The sequence below is a fragment of the Chiloscyllium punctatum genome, chromosome 23 (genome assembly GCF_047496795.1).
Source record: "Chiloscyllium punctatum isolate Juve2018m chromosome 23, sChiPun1.3, whole genome shotgun sequence".
NCBI lineage: Eukaryota > Metazoa > Chordata > Chondrichthyes > Orectolobiformes > Hemiscylliidae > Chiloscyllium > Chiloscyllium punctatum.
The window spans coordinates 84,410,345-84,433,996 of NC_092761.1; the positions used below are offsets into that span (position 1 = coordinate 84,410,345).

Consider the following 23,652-nt stretch of genomic DNA (forward strand, 5'->3'; position numbering starts at 1 on the left):
CTCTTTGAACTCTCCTGTTTCAACTGGTGACTTTGTGACCACATTACCACATGGTCTGGAAAAATCCCAGGATTTGTATCTTTCAGTAGTTTAGTTGCCTGAGTTTTCACTGGCTTTTCAACCACTCCAACAAAAGTCACTGGCTTATCCTGTTTTCCTACATATGTCTTCCTATTGCTTTTCCTAACCCAACAACACTGTGATTTCATGCATTTTATTGCAGTGAACACACCAGAGCTTTTTACCTCCTCTTTCTCCTTCACGGGTTTCCTTTTTGCCCTATGTTAAGTTATCCTTATGATCTTCATCGAGATCTACCTTTCTTTTTCCATGTGAGGTTTTCTCTTTTCCCCAATTTCTATCCCTCACGGATTGAAATTGATGTTGGAAGCCAAACTTTGATTTATGGACCAACTCATAATTATCAGCCATTTCAGCTGCTAAACGTGCTGTTTTAACACTCTGCTCTTCCTCAATAAGCTTACCCTCAGCCTTCATCTCCATCCTTTTAAGCTGACTTTCCTGTCTAAGTGCCAATTTCTGAAGTTCAAACACTCTCTCTTTCTTCCTTTCTCTCCTTTTCTCTCTCTTTTACTTTTTGTTCTACTCAAGCGATTTGCTTTTTCTCTTTTCTCTGCTTTCAATCGTAATTCAAACAGTTTCATTTTTTTTCCCTTTCCTTGTCTTTTGCCTCTAATTCAAGCTGTTTTGCTTTCAATTAGATTTTAGTCATCTCTAAAGATTCTGATGGCATTTCCAGCAAGCTTAAATGCTGAGCTATTGCTATAATTATCTCTCCTTTTCTCATGGAAGGAGGCAGCTCCAACCCCAGTTTGCCTGATAATTCTACCAGCTTGGCCTTATTCTCCTTTTCTAAAACCCCAAAGTCACTTCTTCCACCACCCTAAAACTCTTAAGTGACTGCAAGAGCTATTGCTTTCCCAAGCACTGTTTAAACCAACCAAAATCAACCTCCAGAACAAAAGACACCAACGCCTACCACTTGCTACCTTTGAGTCCAATAGCCCTAATCGCAAATCAGAACCATAGAACAAATCGTGGATGAGCCTCCAATCTCTTATGAACCAGGCCAGACATCCTCAAAACATTTCAAGAAGTAGCCCAGACCCTAACTTTTTTAGTTGTTTTGTAAAGTAGATATTCCAGGAGTGATACAGCTGGTCAAAACCCTTCAGTTTTAAACAAAACGTAATTCATTTACAGAGTACCAAATGAAACACAAAGAAAAGAGAACAGAACACAGAATAACTTAAAAACTACCTTAAAATCCAACTGACTATCCCAACTTAATGGCGCTGTTCCAAATTACTGCAACAATCCCCATAAATACCCTGTGCAAAAAAGGTAAGATCAAATACAGGGTCTTACAGGAGAGAGAGAGACAGAGACAGAGATGGAAGAGAGATTCAGCATGAAACACCTTCTTCCATATAGCTGTTTCTTTGACCAGCAGCCTCAAAACTAACTAATTGCTAAAACCAAAACAAACCAGAGAAAAGCTGAGCTGGGAGAACTGGCCACTCTCCTTTTCATTGTACAAGTGTTTTTTTTAACTTGAAAACCTGTCAAGTAGATAAACCCTGGCAACTCTGCCTTGTACAACACTTTTGAAAAAGAACTTGTTAAAGGAGCAGCATCGTAACATAATTAAAGAAAGGGCACCCTCCACTTACTTCACAGAGTCTATAGGCCACAGATGCCATTTGGAGACTATTTGGCCCATCGGGTCTATGCCAGAAACTTTAAAGGAAGTATTCCTTTCAATTTCTGCCATCTTTGCCTGAAAGTTCAAACTTCGGCTTGAATATAATCCCAAGTGCCTAGGCTGAATTCTGTGAAACCCTTCCATTGTTCAATAGGAGTAGAGGCACAGAATGTTACAAGACTATTTAAACACATGGGAAAATCACAGCAAAGCTTGCAGGGCTTTAAAAGTATGTTTATATGGTACTTTCAGCATTGATGTAGATTTCTGGAAGTGGATTATAACCTGGGACTGAGTGGAAAACCTCCAGAGCAGCCTGTCTCAGACTGCTTGAGGAGTTTGTCATACCTCCTGGACACTTTACTGAAGCAACTCATTGATAATTTAGTTAGTACTTCATGGTCCTGCCTATTCTTAACATAGGTAAAATTAAACAGTCACTTGATTAGATTACTTAGTGTGGAAACAGGCCCTTTGCTCAACAAGTCCACACTGACCCTCCGAAGAATAACCCACCCAGACCCATTCCCCTAAACCTAACACTACAGGCAATTTAGCATGGCCGATTCACCTAACCTGCACATTTTTGGACTGTAGGAGGAAACCGGAGGACCCGGAGGAAACCCACTCAGACACGGGGAGAATGTGCAAACTCCACACAGTGTGTTGCCTGAGGCGGGAATTGAACCCGAGTCTCTGGCACTGTGAGACAGCAGTGCTAACCACTGTGCCACCATGCCACCTGTGATAGCAGAACTTCAGTACTACTGAAAAAAATATGCGGTTGAAGGTTCTCATCTTCCACTCATCAGGTCAAATGCAAGCATATCAAATCTTAAAGGGAGCAAAAATTTATACTGCATGGGAAATACAGTGGTAAGCAGTTGCAAGGGGATTCTAACTGGTTGAAACACACTGTGGGGAATGTACAATTGAACAGTATCTCCCAAGATTTATTTAATTGAAAAGATGCAATGCATGCATAAGTTCCTTTATCACGCAGAGGCTTGGCCCCAAACATGTATATATGCTAACTCCAGCAAGGATAAGTGAGCCATATTGTGAGCCTTGTCTGTGGCCTTGGATAGTGAGGAGGAGGAAGCAAACCAGCACATGTTACACCCTCGGCAATTGCATGGGAAGGTGCTGTGGCAGCATGGGGAGATGTGGGGAATGCAGGAGGAGTGGATCTTTTAGATATGGATGCTCCTTGAGATGGTATGTGAGGATCAGGGGCCCCATCACTTTTCTTGGAAAGAAGAGAAAGGTGAGGGCAAAAATGCTGGAGACAGGTGAGACAGGACTTAATGTCTCCATCCTGTTAATGAAAAATATCACTCATGCTGCTTTTGCATAGTAAAAACATACAAACAATACTTCGGGTAATTTGATGCAGATAGGCATTTTTTGGTCTGAAAGTGGCAGTCTTAGGTCCCTTCACGTGTTACAATATTTGAAGTTCATCTCTCAGAATCTGCACATTATTACATAGACCAATCCTGACTCCCTCAATCTGAATTGCTGAATGGTATGCCTAAGGTGTGAAAGAGGTAATTTTGCAATAGTCTACTAATCTGTAATCAGTAATAATAGTATAATTGATAAAACCTAAACATCACCTTATCTGTTCACTCCATTGACCTGTAGAATGTTTGCAGAATTTTCTCCTGTTGTTTTGGATTACTGGCATGTGCAAAAAGACAAGTTTCAATTATGAAACGGCAAACTGACAGGGAAAATTGAAGGACACGAATAAATAACATTCATATTTGCTTTTGTTGTGTTGTTATGTAATCCACAAATAGCATGTTCACTCATGCAACAGATTAATGGCCTCAATTTCTAATCTTCGAAAATGTTAATCTACTAATTGATCATCTAAATGGGTCACTTCAATTCCTCATTATTGACAAACTGATAATCAGATATGTTCATAAGTACTTAATTTATGTTATTTCACATCTGCATTATTTTGTTCATCTCCATTTTAATAACACTTTTTTCCACATCTGCAACCACAAAGAAACCACAACCCCTGTTCTGCTTCAAATGTGCTATCATCTGAAAGTTTCTCTCTAAGCTACAGACAATTCTCACTTGGAATTATATAGCTATTTTGTCACTGTCACTGGGTCAAAATCCCAGAAATCCTTTGCTAACAGCATCTACCCCAATGGACTACAGCAGTCCAAGATGACAGCTCACTACCACCACTTGGGGATTGGCAAGAAATGTTGGCTGGGAAAGCTAGCAGCTTTCACATCCCATGGAAGAATAAACAAACCAAAATGCCACCATAGTTCCACAAAAAAGACATTCTTACACTGCTGTTTTGTGAAGGAATTCTAACTCTCATCTTACAGCCCAGAATACATTTAAATTTAAATTTGTGGATATAAACTAATGTGCTACTAGATTTGCCCACCACATAAGAACATAGGGTGACACGGTAGCATAGTGGTTAGCACTGCTGCCTCACAGCACCAGAAACCCGGGTTCAATTCCTACCTCAGGCAACTGTCTGTGTGGAGTTTGCACATTCTCCCTGTGTCTGCGTGGTTTTCCTCCGGGTGCTCCAGTTTCCTCCCACAATCCAAAGATGTGCGGGTTAAGTGAATTGGCCAGGCTAAATTGCCTGTAGTGTTAGGTGTAGGGGAATGGGTCTGGGTGGGTTACTCTTCGGAGGGTCAGTGTGGATTTGTTGGGCCGAGAGGTCTGTTTCCACACTGTAAGTAATCTAATCAAACATCAGTTTATCATCAAATCGGTACTGGTGATTTGTTCCCGCCTTTTCTTATAACCCAAAGATATTAATTTCTTGATGTTGCGTCTTACCAATTGTACTAGCAGAGTTTGGTACCACGCCTCAGTGATCATTCTTTATGTGGGATCCTAACTGCAAGCAGCAGCAGAATGTTCAGAAAGAGAGAAGAGGAATCAGAACTGAACCTGATCAAACCTTTACCTAACACACTGGTGTGTTACCAGCAATGTCCAGTGGACAACACCCATCAGCAGAATTATTCCTTATTTCCCTTTTCCTGATCTAGAGGTACTGATGCTAATCATAACACCCACACCTCTTCATTGCTTCAGTGGACAGGAATTTCCTCAGCACAGACAGCCATTGTGACCTGCAATAATATTGACCTAATGCAAGAAGATGGCATAAGACTGGGTACCTCTTATTTCACTAGCACAAGCATGATGCACCAAGTAGCTTCCTCCTGAGGCAGTTGTGGTCTGTGAGGAACAGCTAAAACTGTTCGCCATTGGGACAGCAGAAGTAGCATTTTCCAAATAGGTTAAAACATTGAAAAAATTTTACAATAACTCAGTGCATAACAGACAAATGCAGCAAAGTTGTGTAGAAAAAGATGGAATATAAAGGCCTGATCATTTATTAAAAGTGTGAATAACATATTACTCAGAGCTGCACATTCAATCAATCCATTAAAATACTGCAATGCAATATTTCATGTGGCAGACATTGTGAAATTTGTTTTATATATTTTACATAGGAGAGTGTCATTTCCTATTAATTTACTACATATTAAGTTCTTGCAATCGTGCAGCAATAACACTGTAAATTTAATCGGCACATTAGGATGCGGATTATGAGTTGGCTAAATTAAGTTGATGTTGGCATAACAACTGCCGGTAGTGGAAAATACCGGCTCAAAACAAATATCCCTTTGACAATGAAGTGTGACTTCATTTATTACTCAAAGGTACAGAATTACACATGGAAATTCAACCTCTGATTGGAGTTAGCCAGCCTTACACACTGGAAGTGCAAGAAAGGCCTAACAGCGCCTTAAAAGGGTGAAGTAGAGAGAACAAGTATAAACTGAAAATAATTCATAGAAATCATAGAAGTTTGTGACACAGAAGGGAGTTATTTGGTGCATTATGCCTGTGCCAGTGGATGAGAAGACACCCAAGTCTTATGCCACCTTCTTGCATTAGGTCCATAACACTGAATGTCACAATTCTTCACCTGACATCTCAATTAGGTCACTCCTTAGTCTCCAAAGTATGAAAGAAAACCCAAGCTTATTCAATCTTTCCTTTCAGCTAAATCTTCCAGTCCTGGCAACATTCTTGCAAACTTCCTCTGCATCCTCGAGTACAAGCACATCTTTTCTTTAATATGGTGACCAGAACTATAAGCAACACTAAGAAATAGTCTAACCAGTGTTGTATATACACTTCCAACATAAAATGTTTGTTCATATTTTTATTGCCTTGGTTAGTATAGGAAATCAGTTTGTAACTATTTATATTCAATAAGTTTCTCTCCCTGAAGGCATTGATTCTTATAAAATTGACAAGCAGAGAAAAAAATCATGCTGGGCTATGAAGCCTGCCCCATTCCTTGATGGCCAGGATTATTTTAATATATTTCTACAGGCACTAAATGTCTTCGATTTTTCTACTTAAGCTTTCAGAATAACAGCCATAGATGAGAGATCATTCAGCTCATCAGATATTGAAATTTACATCTCTACAGCCATCTTGAAAGATTTGGGAATTTGTCTCCAATTCCTGACCCAGAATTCCAAACAAAAGTGTCCCGCCTCAGGCGACTGACTGTGTGGAGTTTGCACGTTCTCCCCGTGTCTGCGTGGGTTTCCTCCGGGTGCTCCGGTTTCCTCCCACAGTCCAAAAGATGTGCAGGTCAGGTGAATTGGCCATTGCTAAAATTGCCCATTGTGTTAGGTAAGGGGTAGATGTAGGGGTAGGGGTATGGGTGGGTTACGCTTCGGCGGGGCGGTGTGGACTTGTTGGGCCGAAGGGCCTGTTTCCACACTGTAAGTAATTTAATCTAATCTAATCTAAAATGACATTAGCTCAAATCTGCCTCTTATAATTTGTTCCCTTTGTACAACTGCAACTGTTTCTATCTCATTTAAATCTTACATACAGACAAAGGGATTTCAAGTACAAGTTGAGCAAGAAAATGCCAGAAAAATATTCACCAAAGCCAAGCTGGCCCTTGCCTTCCCCAATCTCTACACAAATATAAAAAGGGTCAGTGTGCATCAGATAGGCATTGGCTAATTTTTCTCTATTGTCATTTAACCTAATCTGACCAAGATGTCTCTGGAGCATCCTGGATTACTTGGTTTATTGGTATACTAGGCATTGTTTTTATCCACTAGCAAGAGTATCGGGGAGCTTTAAGACTAGAAATTATTGGTCACAACAACAGCTGAAAAATACCTAATGTACTTGCATGACATTGCACAGCATTTCATAGTCCATGAAGGTATTCATCTGTTTAAGGTAGTGGATTGAGCAAGGTAATTAATTATGGTTTTGCTAACAGTGATTTTTAATCTCTAGTCCCATTGTTGGGTTTACAGTCAATCACTCAAATTTTGCTTTTATAGTTTATGACTGGGATTCTCCAGTGAGACTAGCTCCTTGGAATCACTTCTTATTACTCAGTACTTCCTATATACTGTGCAACATTAAACTCTGTCTTTGCATTGCCATGTTCCAGTATATTAAGAACTTACGGCCAATAAAATCTTGATGATAGGCTATTGAAGAGACCACAGAGGATAAAATGTCCTTTGATACTTTGAGCTGTAAACAATCCTGAATCTGAAGCAATACCTAATTAAATACAGACATTCGCAGCCATCTAGGATATTCTTTGCTAAGACTGAAACATCATCAAAACAGTTATGGAATATCACCCAACCTATCTCTATTTCATTAGAGAAAATCAAATTAAACATCAAAAGTCAACAAGTGTAAGATGAATGTGAATGGATCCCATCAATGCCCCATTGCATTATGAAAGTCCCCTATCCCTCATTATGTCCCAAACTTTTCAGGTACTAAACACAACACACAGGATATATAATCAACACACCACCCTTTCTATGGAAAAAGGACTTTTGACTTGTGAGAAAGCCGTTATGTTTCCTTTTTGAAAACAGCAAGAAGCTGCAAAAAAGAAAACTATCAAAATAGATCTGAGTTATCCAGGTAGTCAAGATAATAAACAGCAAATACCCTGCAAGTGGGAAAACCTGTTTCAACATTGTGAAATAATCTCCTGAAAATTTCACTGTAGGAAACCTTAAATGCAATTCATTGCCTTCATCTGTCCTGTCGTGAAAAAGACAGATAATTAGAAGTTTAATCATATCATTTTACCTTCATCGTATTGGATGTGAGCCTCTGAGACAGACATGTAATTGAGATTTATCTTTAAAATACAGATTAAGAGTCTGATGATAAATGAACTTCTTTACTTTAAAACTCACAAAATATTTGCTACTGTGACATGATGATACTAAATATGGACGGCTAATTTTTAAATCCCATAGATCTCTAGCTCAAAAGTGTTGGACTTTGGTTTGAGAGAGAAGAGTCAAAAATGAACATTGTAATATTGCTTCTTTAAAGTAGCCAAGCTTAATAGGAAATTACAAGGGAATGTCTAAATAACATGGCTGAATCTGTCCATCATACCCTGGAAAGACGATCTAAGGGTAATTAATTAATCCAAAGGTGCATGGGCATTCAAATTCACCATCTGGAATCTACAATGTGACCTTTAAATGTCTCGGTGGACAAGACTTCACGACTATTGCCGGAACAAAGGCCATCTTCCAAAATTCATTCTGCAAAAGGGAGGACGGAAACACCTCTATCGATATTGACAGGTAATTTTGGACCACTGATCTTGGACCATTGAAACACACGGTTAAAAATAAATGATCACCGTTGTGGACGCCGAGTCTTCACAAAAAAAAACCCTCCAAGGAAAGCAATGATAAGAAGCTTGCGAGTTTGTTGCAGAATCTAGGAACATCCAATAAAATATTGAAGAAAGCCTCCTCACACAATGCAACAGCATTTCCTTCACTCTACAATTTCTCAAGCTGAAACTCTGTCTTTGTTACAAGTTGGTATACACTTATACTGAGAACTTAAAAACAAAAAGGAACTCCAAGCATCATAGCATCCACTCTGGAAAAAGGACTGACTGTAATTTTAAAAGACTCTCCCAAAGAACAAGCCACAACCTCTTCCGGAACTTCAAGATCAGCATCAAAATGCATAGTTCCTTCACCCAAGAACTGCACTTTTTTCAGTTATACTCCTTCTACCCTGTACTTTGTTCTATTTGCTTAGCCAAATGTGTGTGCGAGTGTGTGTATGCGTGCGAGAGAGACACACACTCTGTCACAGAATTCAGGACAAGCTTTTACGTTTTTAAAAAATGTGATACTTTACCTCGGTGAGTTTACAATACTTAAAATTCACAATTTTGATTACTTTGGCAATCTGCTTGTTTCTTCACTTTAATGCATGTTTGAGTACACACTGAATGGAGAATAAAACATCTGTTTAAAAATTTAAAACCTAATTATGCTAAACTTGGGAGTAACTAAAAGGGAAGAATTTATTCATCCCTCTGGACTTGGCTGCAACAGTTGGAATTATTTACAGAAATTGGGACACTCACTCTGGGAGAAAGAAGACCTACATGTAAACATACTGGACACAGGCACTAAAATGAACACCTACATTCTGATCCTGACAGTATTTATAAAATCTGAGAATGATAATTTTTTGTTAAGTAAAGGTATTAAGGGATATGAGCCAAAGACAGGCATATGAGTTGGACCATAGATCAGCCACGATCTCATTGAATGCTTGAACAGGCTTAAAGAGCTTGATGGTCTCCTCCTGTTCCTATGTTCTTATAATTACATGTTCAAAAGGATTAGAGTACAATGACATCTGTATATATGACATGTACTTATTAACATAGGTTGAGGTTCCAGCTCTAGTTTGATTCATCTGGCCTCAGTAGAAATGGAAAAGAAGTCCTGCATTCTGACTACAAGTGCATTTCTCTAACTCGTTCTCTTGATTATTCATGAAACTTATCCCCTTTTAAAATATTAAGCACTAACTTATATGATCTAATTTAGTTAATGAACATTTTGTAACCCAAGAGATTCATAAATAAGAATCCATGAATTGCCACCCTAGTGGGATCTTGATATAAATTAGTTTAAATACATGCCACAATTTTGAGAGTTAGCTTCCTCCGATATGCAAGATCTAAACAGCAATTCATTGCTTTAAAAAGAATGTGCCTATGGTTTTGAATTTAAGATGATATTAAATCTTTAAGTGAAACTGCATTTGCAGAATAGTCCTCAAATTTAGACTTTTGGTCAGGCAAAGCACTGGTGAAAAGTTGGCAACTTCAAAGCTTCAGTACAAAAATGAAGAATTACGAGATCAAGGATATCATTGGTCAAATATAAAATAAAGGTTCCCATTTGCTACCACAAAGTCAGGAACCATCCAGATAGTAAATATATTTGTGGCTCTCTCTAAATGAGATTGTCAATGGTGAACTAGGATTGAACCTACCCATTTGATACAAGAGTCTTGTTGAATACTGGAACAGACTTCCAACCCATTAATCTGACTGAATTTAAATTCACAAACACGTCAACCTTATTTGCAGTACCGATGGAGCAATGGATTTTATTTAAACAGCCAACTGTGGTAACTTATTTTGGAAAAAAATTGAGTTACATTAATTCACAAATGCTTTGATTGATGAGTGATGTAATAGTGAATGCTGAGTTATCCAAATGTGGTATGAAGATTTGCTCAGGAAGTATTAGTAATTAAAAGCAGGCTTATTTAATATTACATATGCCTAGTGTGGATATAGCTACTTCAATAAATCACACAAGTGGAAGAATGCATGCACACCAACAATCAAAAACATAATGCTGATATCATAGTCACATTGTAAGCAGCGGGAGGTAAAATTAGTCTCTACCACTATGTGCCCTTGATCCCAGATACATTTAAAAAGAACTAGTCTGCTCTCATATTGCTTAAAGGTCTGCCCTCTGTATCACGGAATAGAGACTGGCCAAGGATATTACAATGTTTTTAAAGTAAAAATGCTGTGAAGAGTCAAAAGAAAGGTTTATTAGTTATTGTAAATGGAATTAAATTAATCAATTATGTAAATATCTGATTCCATTCAGAGTACAAACACTTTACTTCTTCAGCTACAAAGACATTTGATATAAATTCCATTCGTACACATGGGCATAGCAACAGTTAATTGATAGTAAATGTGTCACTGCTAAACATAAGGCTTATCAAACATGTCAACTCTATCTGTGGTGTTTGCTGTAAAGCTTATGTAATGAAACCAAATTCTTACTGCTGATACGTTAGTTCAAAATAAATTCACTTTACTACAAACACATCATTCTACTTCTGCTGTCAAATGACAGCAGTTTATAGCAAGCAGCACAAAAGCATCTTGTGATGTGAGTGAATACAAGTGTGTAATTTAAAGAAAAACTCAAAACTAAGCAGTGAAGACAATTATTTTGTGGAAAATTATAGCAGATTCTCATATAAAAAATGCATGGGAAGGCAGGCTGGAACATATAGTGTTTGGGGGTGAAAGGAGCAGATGAAGAAGGATCTCCTCACACTTTATCGTAAACTCTCAATCGACTCAGTGTCCCGAATTGCTGTGCAAAGCAGTAAAGTATTATTAGGCATACTGCATCAAGCTTTGTGGTGCACCATTTATGAAGCAACACAGCTAGTCAGTTTCCGTGCCTAGACCAGGGAGATTAATGCTGTCTGATGATGCTGCACTAATGAAGCCTAATCAAGCTGAAATTTTAATTTATGCTGATAATACAGATAATTTTCCACCACTGAAAATGTTTTCTAAAGACAAGATTCTGATTATTTTATTTCAACACTCTCACAATGATTAAGGAGCACAATAAATATTTTTTAAAAATTAATAAACATTTCTCCACCACATAATTAAGACAATATAGATTTGTATAAGCTGGCATAAGGATTTTACAGCAAGGCTGATTTTAAATATCAATTTTGGCAGAGATCAGTATACTAGGTTAATCCTCAATTCTATTCCCAAACTCCAGGTTTACAGACAAGAATTCTGTCTATTTGTCGGATTGAGTTCAAAGGAGAATTAAAAAAGTAATCTATGCATAGCATCATCTGACTGCATCTGTAAAGCATTCAGAGGCACTTTAATTGCCGCGATATTGAGTATTGATGGAGGGAAACAAAAACTGAACATGACTCCTTAATCCAGAATTATTTCCTAAAACAAACATTTCTTGAATAGGAGCTCAGTTTCTTATTGCACTGTTGGATCCTGTATCTGGGTATTCAGTAGAACCACAACTGCTACTCTTTATCCTCTTTATAATACTGCAAACTCAAAGATTTTATTTCTCAAAACACTCTTCCTCTTTCATTTTCACTTGATGAATCACCCACTGTTAAGACTAAGCCATACAGACCAGGAAACTCTAAAAACCACACTAAACGAAAGCAAAGGCTCCAAAAGGCTGCTACAGTTGACCTTGCTTCTCCAATACAGGAGAGATTTAAATTAAAGCAGAAATATCAGCTCATTACTTCTATCAACTGGAGATCCTGATAAGTTCATTTATAAATGTGGCAGTCTTGCACCTTATTATCTCCACAAAACCGACCTCCAACCATTTTTGTTCACTGCTTCCAAACACATGTAAAGTCACTTCTCAACTGAAACCTCCAACGTTTTTCTATATCAGATTTGTTTAGCCAAAGCTTGGGTTAGTAATAACCTTAAAATTTCAACCTGATGAGTTGGAAATTGACTACTGAAAAATATATAGAAAGTTCACCTAATGTTTCTGAAGACAGAAAATTACCACGTTGCACTATCAAACACAAGCCAAATCCTCCAGATTTATTTACAAATAAAAATAAAAGGATCATATGATTGATAATACGCTAACAGCACAGCATATATATTTTGCATAAACTGGCTTGACCATTTAAAAGTGTATCCACAGCTGTTATAATGTATGTAGAAACACAGACCTGACAATTGGATAATACGACCCAATATGTTGGAGTAGGTAGTCTCAGGCACTGGGTCAGCAATCTTCAAAGGGACCCATCAGTCATGAAAGCTGTCATCACAAGATTTTTTTTAAAATTACCTTATTTTGCAGGCAGAAGTTGCTGTCCCAGATTCACATTAAACTTGTGAATCAGTGCAGGCCACTGCTTACACCCTATCTGTTCTTGATGATTTGACAAGTTTAGGAACAGCCAGTCTCTCTCATACCACCTTGTTATCTGTGTGTGGCTCAACTACCTTCTCTTTCATTACTAAGGATTCTGCTCAAGAACTAAAGGCAAATGCAAAATGCTCATTTAGTGTGTCAGCCACACTTCACCATTTTTGGTCACTAATCAGCTCTATTCCTCCTTTTGCTACTGATTTACTTCTAAAAGCCTACTCTTGAATTTTGCTTCATGTGAGCTTTAACCCCCAATGTTGGTAGCTATGCTTTCAACTACTTGGGCTTTAAACTCTTAACTTCCATCCATGAACCTCTTTACCTCTCTCGAAAACAGATTATCTTTGACAAAAATTTCAATCCTTTAATAAAATTCTCCTGTATTCTCTTTTGAGTATGTCAATTTTGTCTGATTACATTTCTGTAGGATTTTTTTCCGATATTAGAAAGCATTATATAATTACAAAGTTCTTGTTGTATTGTTATGATCAGTTAAGCACTAATTTCACTAAATTAAGGAACTATTGAATAGACAAAACTGGGGTATGCAATTTTAAACTTGAATTTACCCCAACTAAATCATGTAAAACAAAGTCAATTCCTATTTCTATTGTAAACAGGATTGAGCTCAGTTGTAATGCTGTTCCCTCCCTACCACTAACATGATTGAATAGCTTGCCAACATTCATTGTCAAAGCTTTCACATGAGTGATGACTGTGGGCTGGGGATGGAGGGAGAGGAAAAAAAAGACAACTGGAAAGTCACTGAGGGCCTTTTGTCATATTTCCTTTTTTTCAGACAGACCAGGGACAAGGCACCAGTTCATCCTTTCAGGAGACTACAAAACATCGGTCGAATCAGGGCATACATATTAAGTGTCACAAAATATATGTATGGCTCAAGATGTACCAGAATGTTTCGTGAACACCAAATGTAGTGGTTCTACTGAATGTTCCAACTTAATATGGAATATGAAACAATGATGTTTCATATGGTTTAAGTCAATTTAGATACTCGCATCCTCTCTCCCTCCCCTGCTTTAGTACCAGGACCACAGTGAAGTGTTGCTAACAAATTAAACCAACAACATGAATGCAGAATAGGAAATCTATGGCTTTCTCACTGTAATTGCAGAGAGCCTACCTTAATTAAGCAATCATGGTGAGTCTGCAAGAGACACAAAAAATTCAACAAGAATTACATTTGCTCATCACAACCCTTTCAGGAGGGTTATGAAATTATCTATTTTTGAATGGATAAAATTAATAATATTTCACCAAGAACCAATCCTACTATAATACCCATTACAGCATTCTAAACTCACATCGCATTCACTTACTAATTCCATTCAAGCAGGTGACTACCTTGAAAAAAATGTTAAAAATCAGAAACCTTGTTGAAACTCTGAATTGCCCAGGACATCGCATAACAAAATACACCATTTAAATTCTGGGAAAGGGTCAGCAGGTGAGACATTAATACATGCTCTTTCTTCAAAGATGCTAACTGATGTGCTGCATATTTGCAATGATTTCTCCTTTCGATCCCCAGCAGTTATTACATGATTGTTTCAGACTTGTCTAAATACTCTTGCGCATTGGCTGGCCATTTGGACTTCATTCGTAAGCATTGAGGGTGGCAATGGCACAGAATGAACTTTGGGGTGGAGATTTCAATGTCCATCACCAACAATGGCTTGGCAGTAACATTACAGATCAAGCTTGTCACATTCTAAAGGACATAGCTGCTAGACTGGGTCTGCAGCAGGTAGTGAGGGAACTAGTGAGAGGGAAGCACATACTTGACCTTATCTTTACCAATCTGCTGGCTGCAGATTCATCTGTCCATGAAAATGGCATCACGTTCTGCACAACATCATCGGTTAAAGGGCCCATTCTGTGCCGTATTGTTCAATGTTCTAATATCAGTAAGTGACCACTGCATGGTCCTTGTGGAGACAAAGTCCCATCTTGACATTGAGAATATCCTTCATCATGTTGTGTGGCATTACCATAGTGCTAAATGGGACAGGAATCGAGCAGATCCAGCAACTCAAGACTGTGCATCCATGACGGAATTGCATGTATCAACGCATAGGGTGGCACAGAGGCTCAATGGCTACCTCACAGCCCCAGGAAACTGGATTCAATTCCAGCCTCGGGCAACTGTCTGCGTGGCGCTTACATATTCTCCCTATTTCTTTGTGGGTTCCCTCCAGTTTTTTTCTGGTTTCCTCCCACAGTCCAAAAATGTGCAGGTTAGATGGATTAAACATGTTAAATGGGCCCACAGTGTCCAGGAAAGTGCAAGCTAGGTGGATTAGCCATGGGAAATGCAGGGTCAGGGTCAGGGTCTCGGTGTGATGGTCTTCAGAGGTTTGATGCACACTTTATGGGTCAAATGGCCTCTTTCTGCACTGTAGGGATTCTATGATTCAATGATTCTGAGAGGCGCTATAGGCGATCAACAGCACAGAATTCTACTCCAACCCAATCTGCAACCTCATGGTCCAAGATATTCCCCACTCAACCACTGCTATCAAGCCAGGGGATCAACGCTGGTTTAATGGGAAGTGCAGGAAGACGTGCTACAAACGAGGTGACAACCTGGTGAAGTTACCAAACAGGACTATTTGTGTACCAAACAGCATTAGCAGCAACTGGAAACCTTGGGTGAACCGGGATATCCACTCCCTACTGAAGACCAGATGTGCACCATTCAAGTCGGACAACCCTGACCTATACAGAAAATCCAGATATGACCTCTGCAAAACCATCAGAAATGTCAAGAGGCAGTACTGGACCAAGTTAGAGGCCTAAACCAACTATACAGGCTCCCGCTGCCTGTGACATAACAGGATAGAAAATCAAGCAGAGCAAGATAGTGAACATTCCTCCATGATGCGCTCAATGCTTTCTATCTGACCCCCCCCCCCCCCGACAATCCCAGATGCACCTGTTCCCTCTGCTACCACTGCAGACGTCAAATCGGTCTTCCTGGGAGTCAACTCATGGAAAGCAATAGGCCCAGACAGAATTCCCGGCCATGCACTTAGATCCTGTGTGGATTAGCTGGCGGAGGTATGCATTGACATGAAGGCTGGTCCGCTCAGCAACAGCCACATCAAATGAGAAAATAAATAAACAAAATGAATGGGTATGGAAGATTATTTGGAATAGTCATGGTCATTTCTCCTCAGAATTCTTGAATCTGAAAATCAAAATGGAATGTAGTGATCTTTTGCAAAGAAACACTAAAGGATTGTTCATCCTCAATTTCCATGCTTGGGTTAAGTGTCATGCCACTATGAATGACATCTTGAATTGGTGCCTGATTACATTATCATATGAATAGAACAGCAAGAAACCACACCCTCCTGCTTACAAACAATTAAGCTGATGAACAGGGTCATCTGTAGCCCTGTTAACGTGTAACTGCATTAACCAACACACCCTTGTGCTCATTTTGTAACCCAAAAATGGAATTTCTTTTTTATTTTATTTTCAGACAGACACAATATGCTTTGGCATTATAATGAAAGATCTTTGCAGAGTCAAAAGCTACATTTGACAAATGAGCAAATTATTATATTGCCAAAATTCATGTGTTATTTCACTTGCTGCTTTTCAGAAAAAAAACTCCGATTTTGCAGGTAGCAGTAAACAATTAGTTCTTGCTAGTCATTACACTTGCAATTGGTAACAGACTTTTTATGGCCATTCACAGGTGTCCTTTGTAGTAATTAAAAGTCAAAACAGAATGGCACATCTTTTGGGGATTCAGGATTTATGCTGAACAGGGTCAAAGTTTACACAGACAAAACAGAAATTGCTGGAAAAGCTTAGAACTGTTCTGAGGAAGGGTCACTTAACCAAAACATTGACTCTGAATTCTCTCCACAGATTTGCCAGACCTGTTGAGCTTTTCCAGCAATTTCTGTTTCTGATCCACAGTTTTTTTTTGTTTTTTTACAAAATTTACACACCTAGAAACAAAGACAGGACCAACTGGGGCTGAATGCTTCCAGTCTTTCTATCTCTAACGTTTCGGACAGAGAGAGATATTTTGTGGAGACAAATTTTAATATGGAGGCACAGTGGCTTAGTGGTTAGCACTGTTGACTCACAGCCCAGATTGGATTTGACCCTCGGGGGAACGAAGTTTTCTTGTGTCTGAGTGGGTTTCCTTCGGGTGCTCTGGTTTCCTCCCACAGTCTAAAGATGTGCAGGTTAGGTGGATTGGCCATGCTAAATTGTCCATAGTGTTCGGGGATATGCTGACTAGGTGGATTAGCCATGGGAAAATCAGGACTACTGGGATAGTGTGAGTCTGGGTGGGCTGCCCTTCAGAGGGTCGGTGTGGACTTGATGGGTTGAATGGCCTGCTTCCACACTGCACAGATTCTATGATGTTTCAATGGGTGACTTTCACAAGCGAACTGCATAAACTGGTGAACATTATTCTTCAGTAAGAAGCATTAAATTGTGTTTTTTTTTGGCTTAGGGAAAACATCAAGAACTTCAAGAAACGTTTTGCTTTTCCCTTTTGTAGAAGTCTATGTGGAAGCTCGATGTGTAAAACAGATGCTCCTGAAGAAAGGAAATTTCTTAGAACCCTTAAATAGATCAGCTCAGTGTAAGGAGCTTAATTTAAAAGCTCCAGTCCAAAAGTGTTTAGTTAAAATGAAAACCCAGAAGTGTTTATGTGAAGCTTATCCACAAATGTAATTCCTATCAAAATTGTACGTCTATTCATGCATGGTACTTTGACACAGTCCAATAACTTAAAAGGTCAGCACAGACTGGGGAGTTCCCAAATGAAACCTCTGTAGTTTGGTGTACGATGTATTGAATTTCATAATGTACTTTCCATAGTATTGTCCTCAGTCTTCCTAAACTTGTCAAAAAAATGGCCATGACTCATAAGTACTCAATAAATCTTGTTTTTGATAAATATTCTGCATGAAGTTAACAATCTGTTCAAACTATTCACAAGGGTCTAATTTCCTTGTCTTGTTTCTGTATGACAATACAAGTGTTAAGCCCATACCTCATTTCCTCTTTGGAAAAGACATAACCCAGATGCTTCATTATTTCACTGATCCTAAGGCTCACTTTCAGGAAACAATGATGGTCATACCCAAAACTTAACAATTTGACTCAATTAACATAGAATAACAATGTTATACACAAAAGAACTGCATTTGAACAGAATTCAAATCCAAACTTACATGTGATATCTAAAACTCTCACCCCACTGATTACTTGCTCCCATATTAATACAGCCAATTCAAACCCAATTAACTCTTACTTAATACATGCACTACTTATTTTCTCAATTCATTAGGTCTCAAGATTACCTTCAGATCATACTAGATGATAACATACCACAAAAAATGAGGGTTGACCTGCTCATTGTTTGTAGCATTTTCGCTCCCTAATTTCTGGACTCAGTTCCAAAGAAGAGTGTAACAATGCTTAAAGTCATAATCTCTGCCTTGAATAGGACATCATTTTCCCAAGGCAGTGGGCTGCTCATCAACAGTAAGCAGCACCAATTAGCACAGTGAATGAGAAAGTAGAGGATGATGTGGATCATTAAGATTCCTCTTATGGTCTAATGTCTTATGGTTGCACATTGATTCCTCTAATGGTCTGATGTCAGTAGATTGCAGACCAACAGGTGGAAAAATATATTAAAATGGAAAAAAAAATTGAAAAAGAAATTTCCAGAAATGGAAAGGAAACTTCTGTTTCACTGGCTGCTTTTGATAACTCAATGACTTTGGTGCTCTTCTGCTTCACTCATTTATCTCCCATAATAGTCACACATTTCTTCAAAATGTTGAGTGCAATGGAAGCAAAGGCACAGGATAGAAGAACATAATGGTACCCCAGTCAAAAGAACACTTCACTTCTGACAGTATCATACAAGTGGCTTCAAAATTTACTTATTTCAAGTATCTGTAAATAGATCACTGATTTTTAAAGTCAAGAGTGTGTTGCTGGAAAAGCACAGCAGGTCAGGCAGCATCCGAGGAGCAGGAGAATCGACGTTTTGGGAAAAGTCCTGCATCAGGAAAATCTCTTCTCCAGAATCTCCAGTCCTCACTTTTGCCTCACTGATTTTGAAAGTTAACAATGACACATCTATAACTACTTCCTCATGGAATAGATGTCTGAGCGCAAAGCTATCACTGAATTAGCACTAAACTTGCAATCTCTCATCTAGAGGCAGTTCATTGGTAAGGGAAATATTGTACTGGTGTGAAAGAGATGCTGTTCTGAGAAAGGGCTGAGCACATGGCTAGAGCACAACAAGGGAACATTGGATACTGCCATTTGGTACCCAAAGTAGAAGGAAGGAGTTTCAGTCTTATGCACTAATGTTGACAAACCCGCAAGCTTTCCCTGGCACTGCATGCATGCACAGCAACACAGTAAGTAAGACATTATTGTGTAGACCTGTGAAAATCAACCCCTCGCATGGCCATGCAAAGAATTTTGAATAAGACCATAAGACATAGGAGTGGAAGTAAGGCCATTCGGCCCATCGAGTCCACTCCGCCATTCAAGCATGGCTGATGCGCATTTCAGCTCCACTTGCCCGCATTCTCCCCGTAGCCCTTAATCCCTCTAGACAAGAACCTATCAATCTCGGCCTTGAAGACATTTAGCGTCCCGGCTTCCACTGCACTCTGTGGCAATGAATTCCACAGGCCCACCACTCTCTGGCTGAAGAAATGTCTCCGCATTTCTGTTCTGAAATGACCCCCTCTAATTCTAAGGCTGTGTCCACGGGTCCTAGTCTCCTCGCCTAACAGAAACAATTTTCTAGCATCCACCTTTTCAAAGCCATGTATTATTTTGTACGTCTCTATTAGATCTCCCCTTAATCTTCTAAACTCCAACGAATACAATCCCAGTATCCTCAGCCGTTCCTCATATGCTAGACCTGTCATTCCAGGGATCATCCGTGTGAATCTCCGCTGGACACGTTCCAGTGCCAGTATGTCCTTCCTGAGGTGTGGGGACCAAAACTGGACACAGTACTCCAAATGTGGCCTAACCAGAGCTTTATAAAGTCTTAGTAGTACATCTCTGCTTTTATATTCCAACCCTCTTGAGATAAGAGACAACATTGCATTCGCTTTCTTAATCACAGACTCAATCTGCATGTTTACCTTTAGAGAATCCTCGACTAGCACTCCCAGATCCCTTTGTGCTTTGGCTTTATTAATTTTCTCACCATTTAGAAAGTAGTCCATTCTTTTATTCTTTTTGCCAAAGTGCAAGACCTCGCACTTGCTCACGTTAAATTCCATCAGCCATTTCCTGGACCACTCTCCCAACCTGTCTAGATCCTTCTGTAGCCTCCCCACTTCCTCAGTACTACCTGCCTGTCCACCTAACTTCGTATCATCGGCAAACTTCGCTAGAATGCCCCCGGTTCCCTCATCCAAATCATTAATATATAATGCGAACAGCTGTGGCCCCAGCACCGAACCCTGCGGGACACCGCTCGTCACCGGCTGCCATTCTGAAAAAGAACCTTTTATCCCAACTCTCTGCCTTCTGTTAGATAGCCAATCCCCAATCCATCCCAGCAGCTCACCTCGAACACCATGGGCCCTCACCTTGCTCAGCAGCCTCCCGTGTGGCACCTTATCAAAGGCCTTTTGAAAGTCCAGATAGACCACATCCACTGGGTTTCCCTGGTCTAACCTACTTGTTACCTCTTCAAAAAATTCCAACAGGTTTGTCAGGCATGACCTCCCTTTACTAAATCCATGTTGACTTGTTCTAATCAGACTCTGCTCTTCCAAGAATTTAGAAACCTCATCCTTAATGATGGATTCTAGAATTTTACCAACAACCGAGGTTAAGCTGATTGGCCTATAATTTTCCATCTTTTGCCTTGATCCTTTCTTGAACAAGGGGTTTACTACAGCCATCTTCCAATCATCCGGGACCTTTCCTGACTCCAGTGACTCTTGAAAGATCTCAACCAATGCCTCTGCTATTTCCTCAGCAACCTCTCTCAGAACTCTAGGGTGTATCCCATCGGGGCCAGGAGATTTATCAATTTTAAGACTTTTTAACTTTTCTAGCACTATCTCTTTCATAATGGCAACCATACTCAACTCAGCCCCGTGACACCCTTTAATTTTTGGGATATTACTCATGTCTTCCACTGTGAAAACTGACGCAAAGTACTTGTTAAGTTCTCCTGCTATTTCCTTATCTCCCATCACTAGGCTCCCTGCATCAGTTTGAAGTGGCCCAATGTCTCTTATGTACTGAAAGAAACTTTTACTATTATTTCTAATATTATACCACGCATTTAAAAAGATAGGGTACATCAAAAAAATTGAAGGGGACTTTTCTTCAATTGACTCACAATTTTTTAAGACATATCAGGAAGTATGCAAAAATTAAAATAACTGTTCAACAGTTACAAACATAGGGTCTGGACTCTCACTGTTCACTACCAATTCTAAACGTAATCAGAAAATGAGAACTTCAAATCATGTGATTAATTACAGTACTGTATACAATGTACTTGCAATACCATAAACCATAGCATTGCAATCTTTGAGGGTCCATTTCTTATATTTCATATTTTTTCCCCAATCAACCTGCTCAGAGATATTATACAGCTCTCAAGCAGGTGGAAATAGAAGTCAGGCCTCCCAGCCCAGGGTAGGAATGCTACCACTGTGCCACAAGGGATGCCTCCATTTTTAGATTGCAAACACAATTTTATTTTGGTATGTTCACTTTTCCATGACATGAACAAGATTTGGGAAGTTGACAAACTAACACTCGGAAGAACCTGTGTTTTAATCTTGGTACTGCAGAGACAATTACTGTCTAACATTAGCCTAGCCTTTGCAGTACTTGAGAAATACAAGCAGCCAAATGAGAGCACCAGATTTACACAGATTACTGGCATTCAAAATCTAGGGTAATTCAGAATGCTTAAAGGAGTCTAATGTTGAGAAATCTTTATTACACTGATCTTTAGTCAAATTACTGGATTTAGTTCAAATTTAACCTGGCAATCCTATTGTGTAATCCCAGATTTATTTTACTGTTAATTGTGACTATCAAATGGGCTAGGATTATTTTTAAAACATTAGAAATAACGATTGCGAACCCAAACACAATAAGTTTCAACCTAATTCAAAAGAAGTGTAGAAGATCCAGCAATAATTAGGGGATGCTAGTCATTCAGTCACTTGGTTGAGTAAATATTTGCTTCTTAGTCACGTGGTACAGAATAAACTAGAAACAAAAACAAAATACAAGATGGCATCCTTCATAAAGGTTTACAGGGCCTATGTGATCATGGTAACTGCCAAAACGTAGCACTCTCCTGCCTTCAATCTGACATTAACTATTCGTGGAGAGGATGTAATTGCACCTGTGGCTGCTTGTCATCTATGCCAGTTAATATCAGTGGAATTGAAATTTCTGTTAGTGCATAGCTGAAGATCTTTGAACATAATCTGTCCAGTGTACAATTCTAGTAAAAGATATACAACGTTTATCTTTCTGCACATTTCCACATTTCCCAAATTCTTTGTTTAAAAATTTAACAATTCTAGACTGTATATAGGCAGCAATTATCTTACTTACAGTTTCATCTGCCTTTCCATTACTCTCTGCCTGATGCTCCTCAGTTTTAAGATTCCAATTAGTGCTATTGCATGCCTCTTGATCAAAATTCACAATAGAATCTTCTTCCAAACCTCTTAATCCAGTTAGTACTGCTGCTCCAGAGATTGGTCCTGTTTGAAGGCAGAACTGGGAGTTCAAATAGGCTGCTTCTCCACACCCTGAACATTCAACTGTTTCATGCAGCTCATCTATACATCCTGCAACTCCAAGATCAACTCTAATAATTTCATCCTCACTATGTGAGGTGGCTAAAAGAATTGGATGAGGCTCATAATTATAAACATCTGAATGAAATCCATAATCAAAATCTTCACTTTGATTGTTACACAAATCAGGAGGTTGTCCTCCTTGTGTAATTTTCTGTTTGTTTTCACGAAATTCTTTATTAACTTCTTGGTTTGCTTTTACTTTTTTGAGAATTTCCTGGTAAAATCTCTGATCCTCTGAATAAGAATCATCCTCATACTCCTGGCAGACTGAACTGTGAATCCAGCTGTTATAAGCAGTGGCACTTTTTTCTTTCAGGAATGCACATGAAGATGACAAGCTGTCAAAATCTTTTCCTGAATTGTTCAAGTTCTGCTTGTTAAAGAGGTTACGAAGATCACAATCTACAGCAGCTATGGTGACTTTTTTCTCTGATTTAAAATCCTTATCCTGTTCAAGAATATCATACATAATGTGGTCAGCTTTCTGTGACATATGATTTAAGGAACTTGAAATAAAAGAGTTTATATCAACTTTTTCAGTAACTAATTCTTCATTAACAAATTCACTCAAATTCGATTCAGGAATATTAATATTGTTCAGTGTTTTCATCCTAATGCCTTCTGTTTCATGAAGCCTTTTTATGGTTAAGACCTTGCTTAAGCAGTCAACTGATTTAAGGTTGGTGTTTCCAGTTGCTAGATTCTCAAAACATTCGGCGGTTTGTCCATTTTGCATGACTTTGGTGTCTCGCAGCCAGGGCTCATTCATTACCCTATTAAATTTGTTCTGATCGGTTTGCACCTTAGTCATCAAGCATTCTTCAACACTGAATGTTGACATCTTTAAGTAGTCACTCTGCGGTGTAATGCAACATGAATTTTGTGTGTCACA

General features: G+C 38.9%; 1 protein-coding gene across 14 annotated transcripts in view; it reads right to left on the bottom strand.

The window, feature by feature from the left end:
- LOC140494195 (centrosomal protein of 164 kDa-like) overlaps positions 1–23,652 on the bottom strand; it is a 209,979-nt gene that overhangs the window by 122,064 nt on the left and 64,263 nt on the right. The window contains exon 3 of one of the 14 annotated variants that reach the window (XM_072593337.1): positions 22,510–22,661. The exons of the other annotated variants lie outside the window; for them this stretch is intronic. The gene's annotated coding sequence lies outside the window, so the exon portion shown is untranslated. The remainder of the gene's footprint in view (positions 1–22,509; positions 22,662–23,652) is intronic. 14 annotated transcript variants of the gene reach the window in all.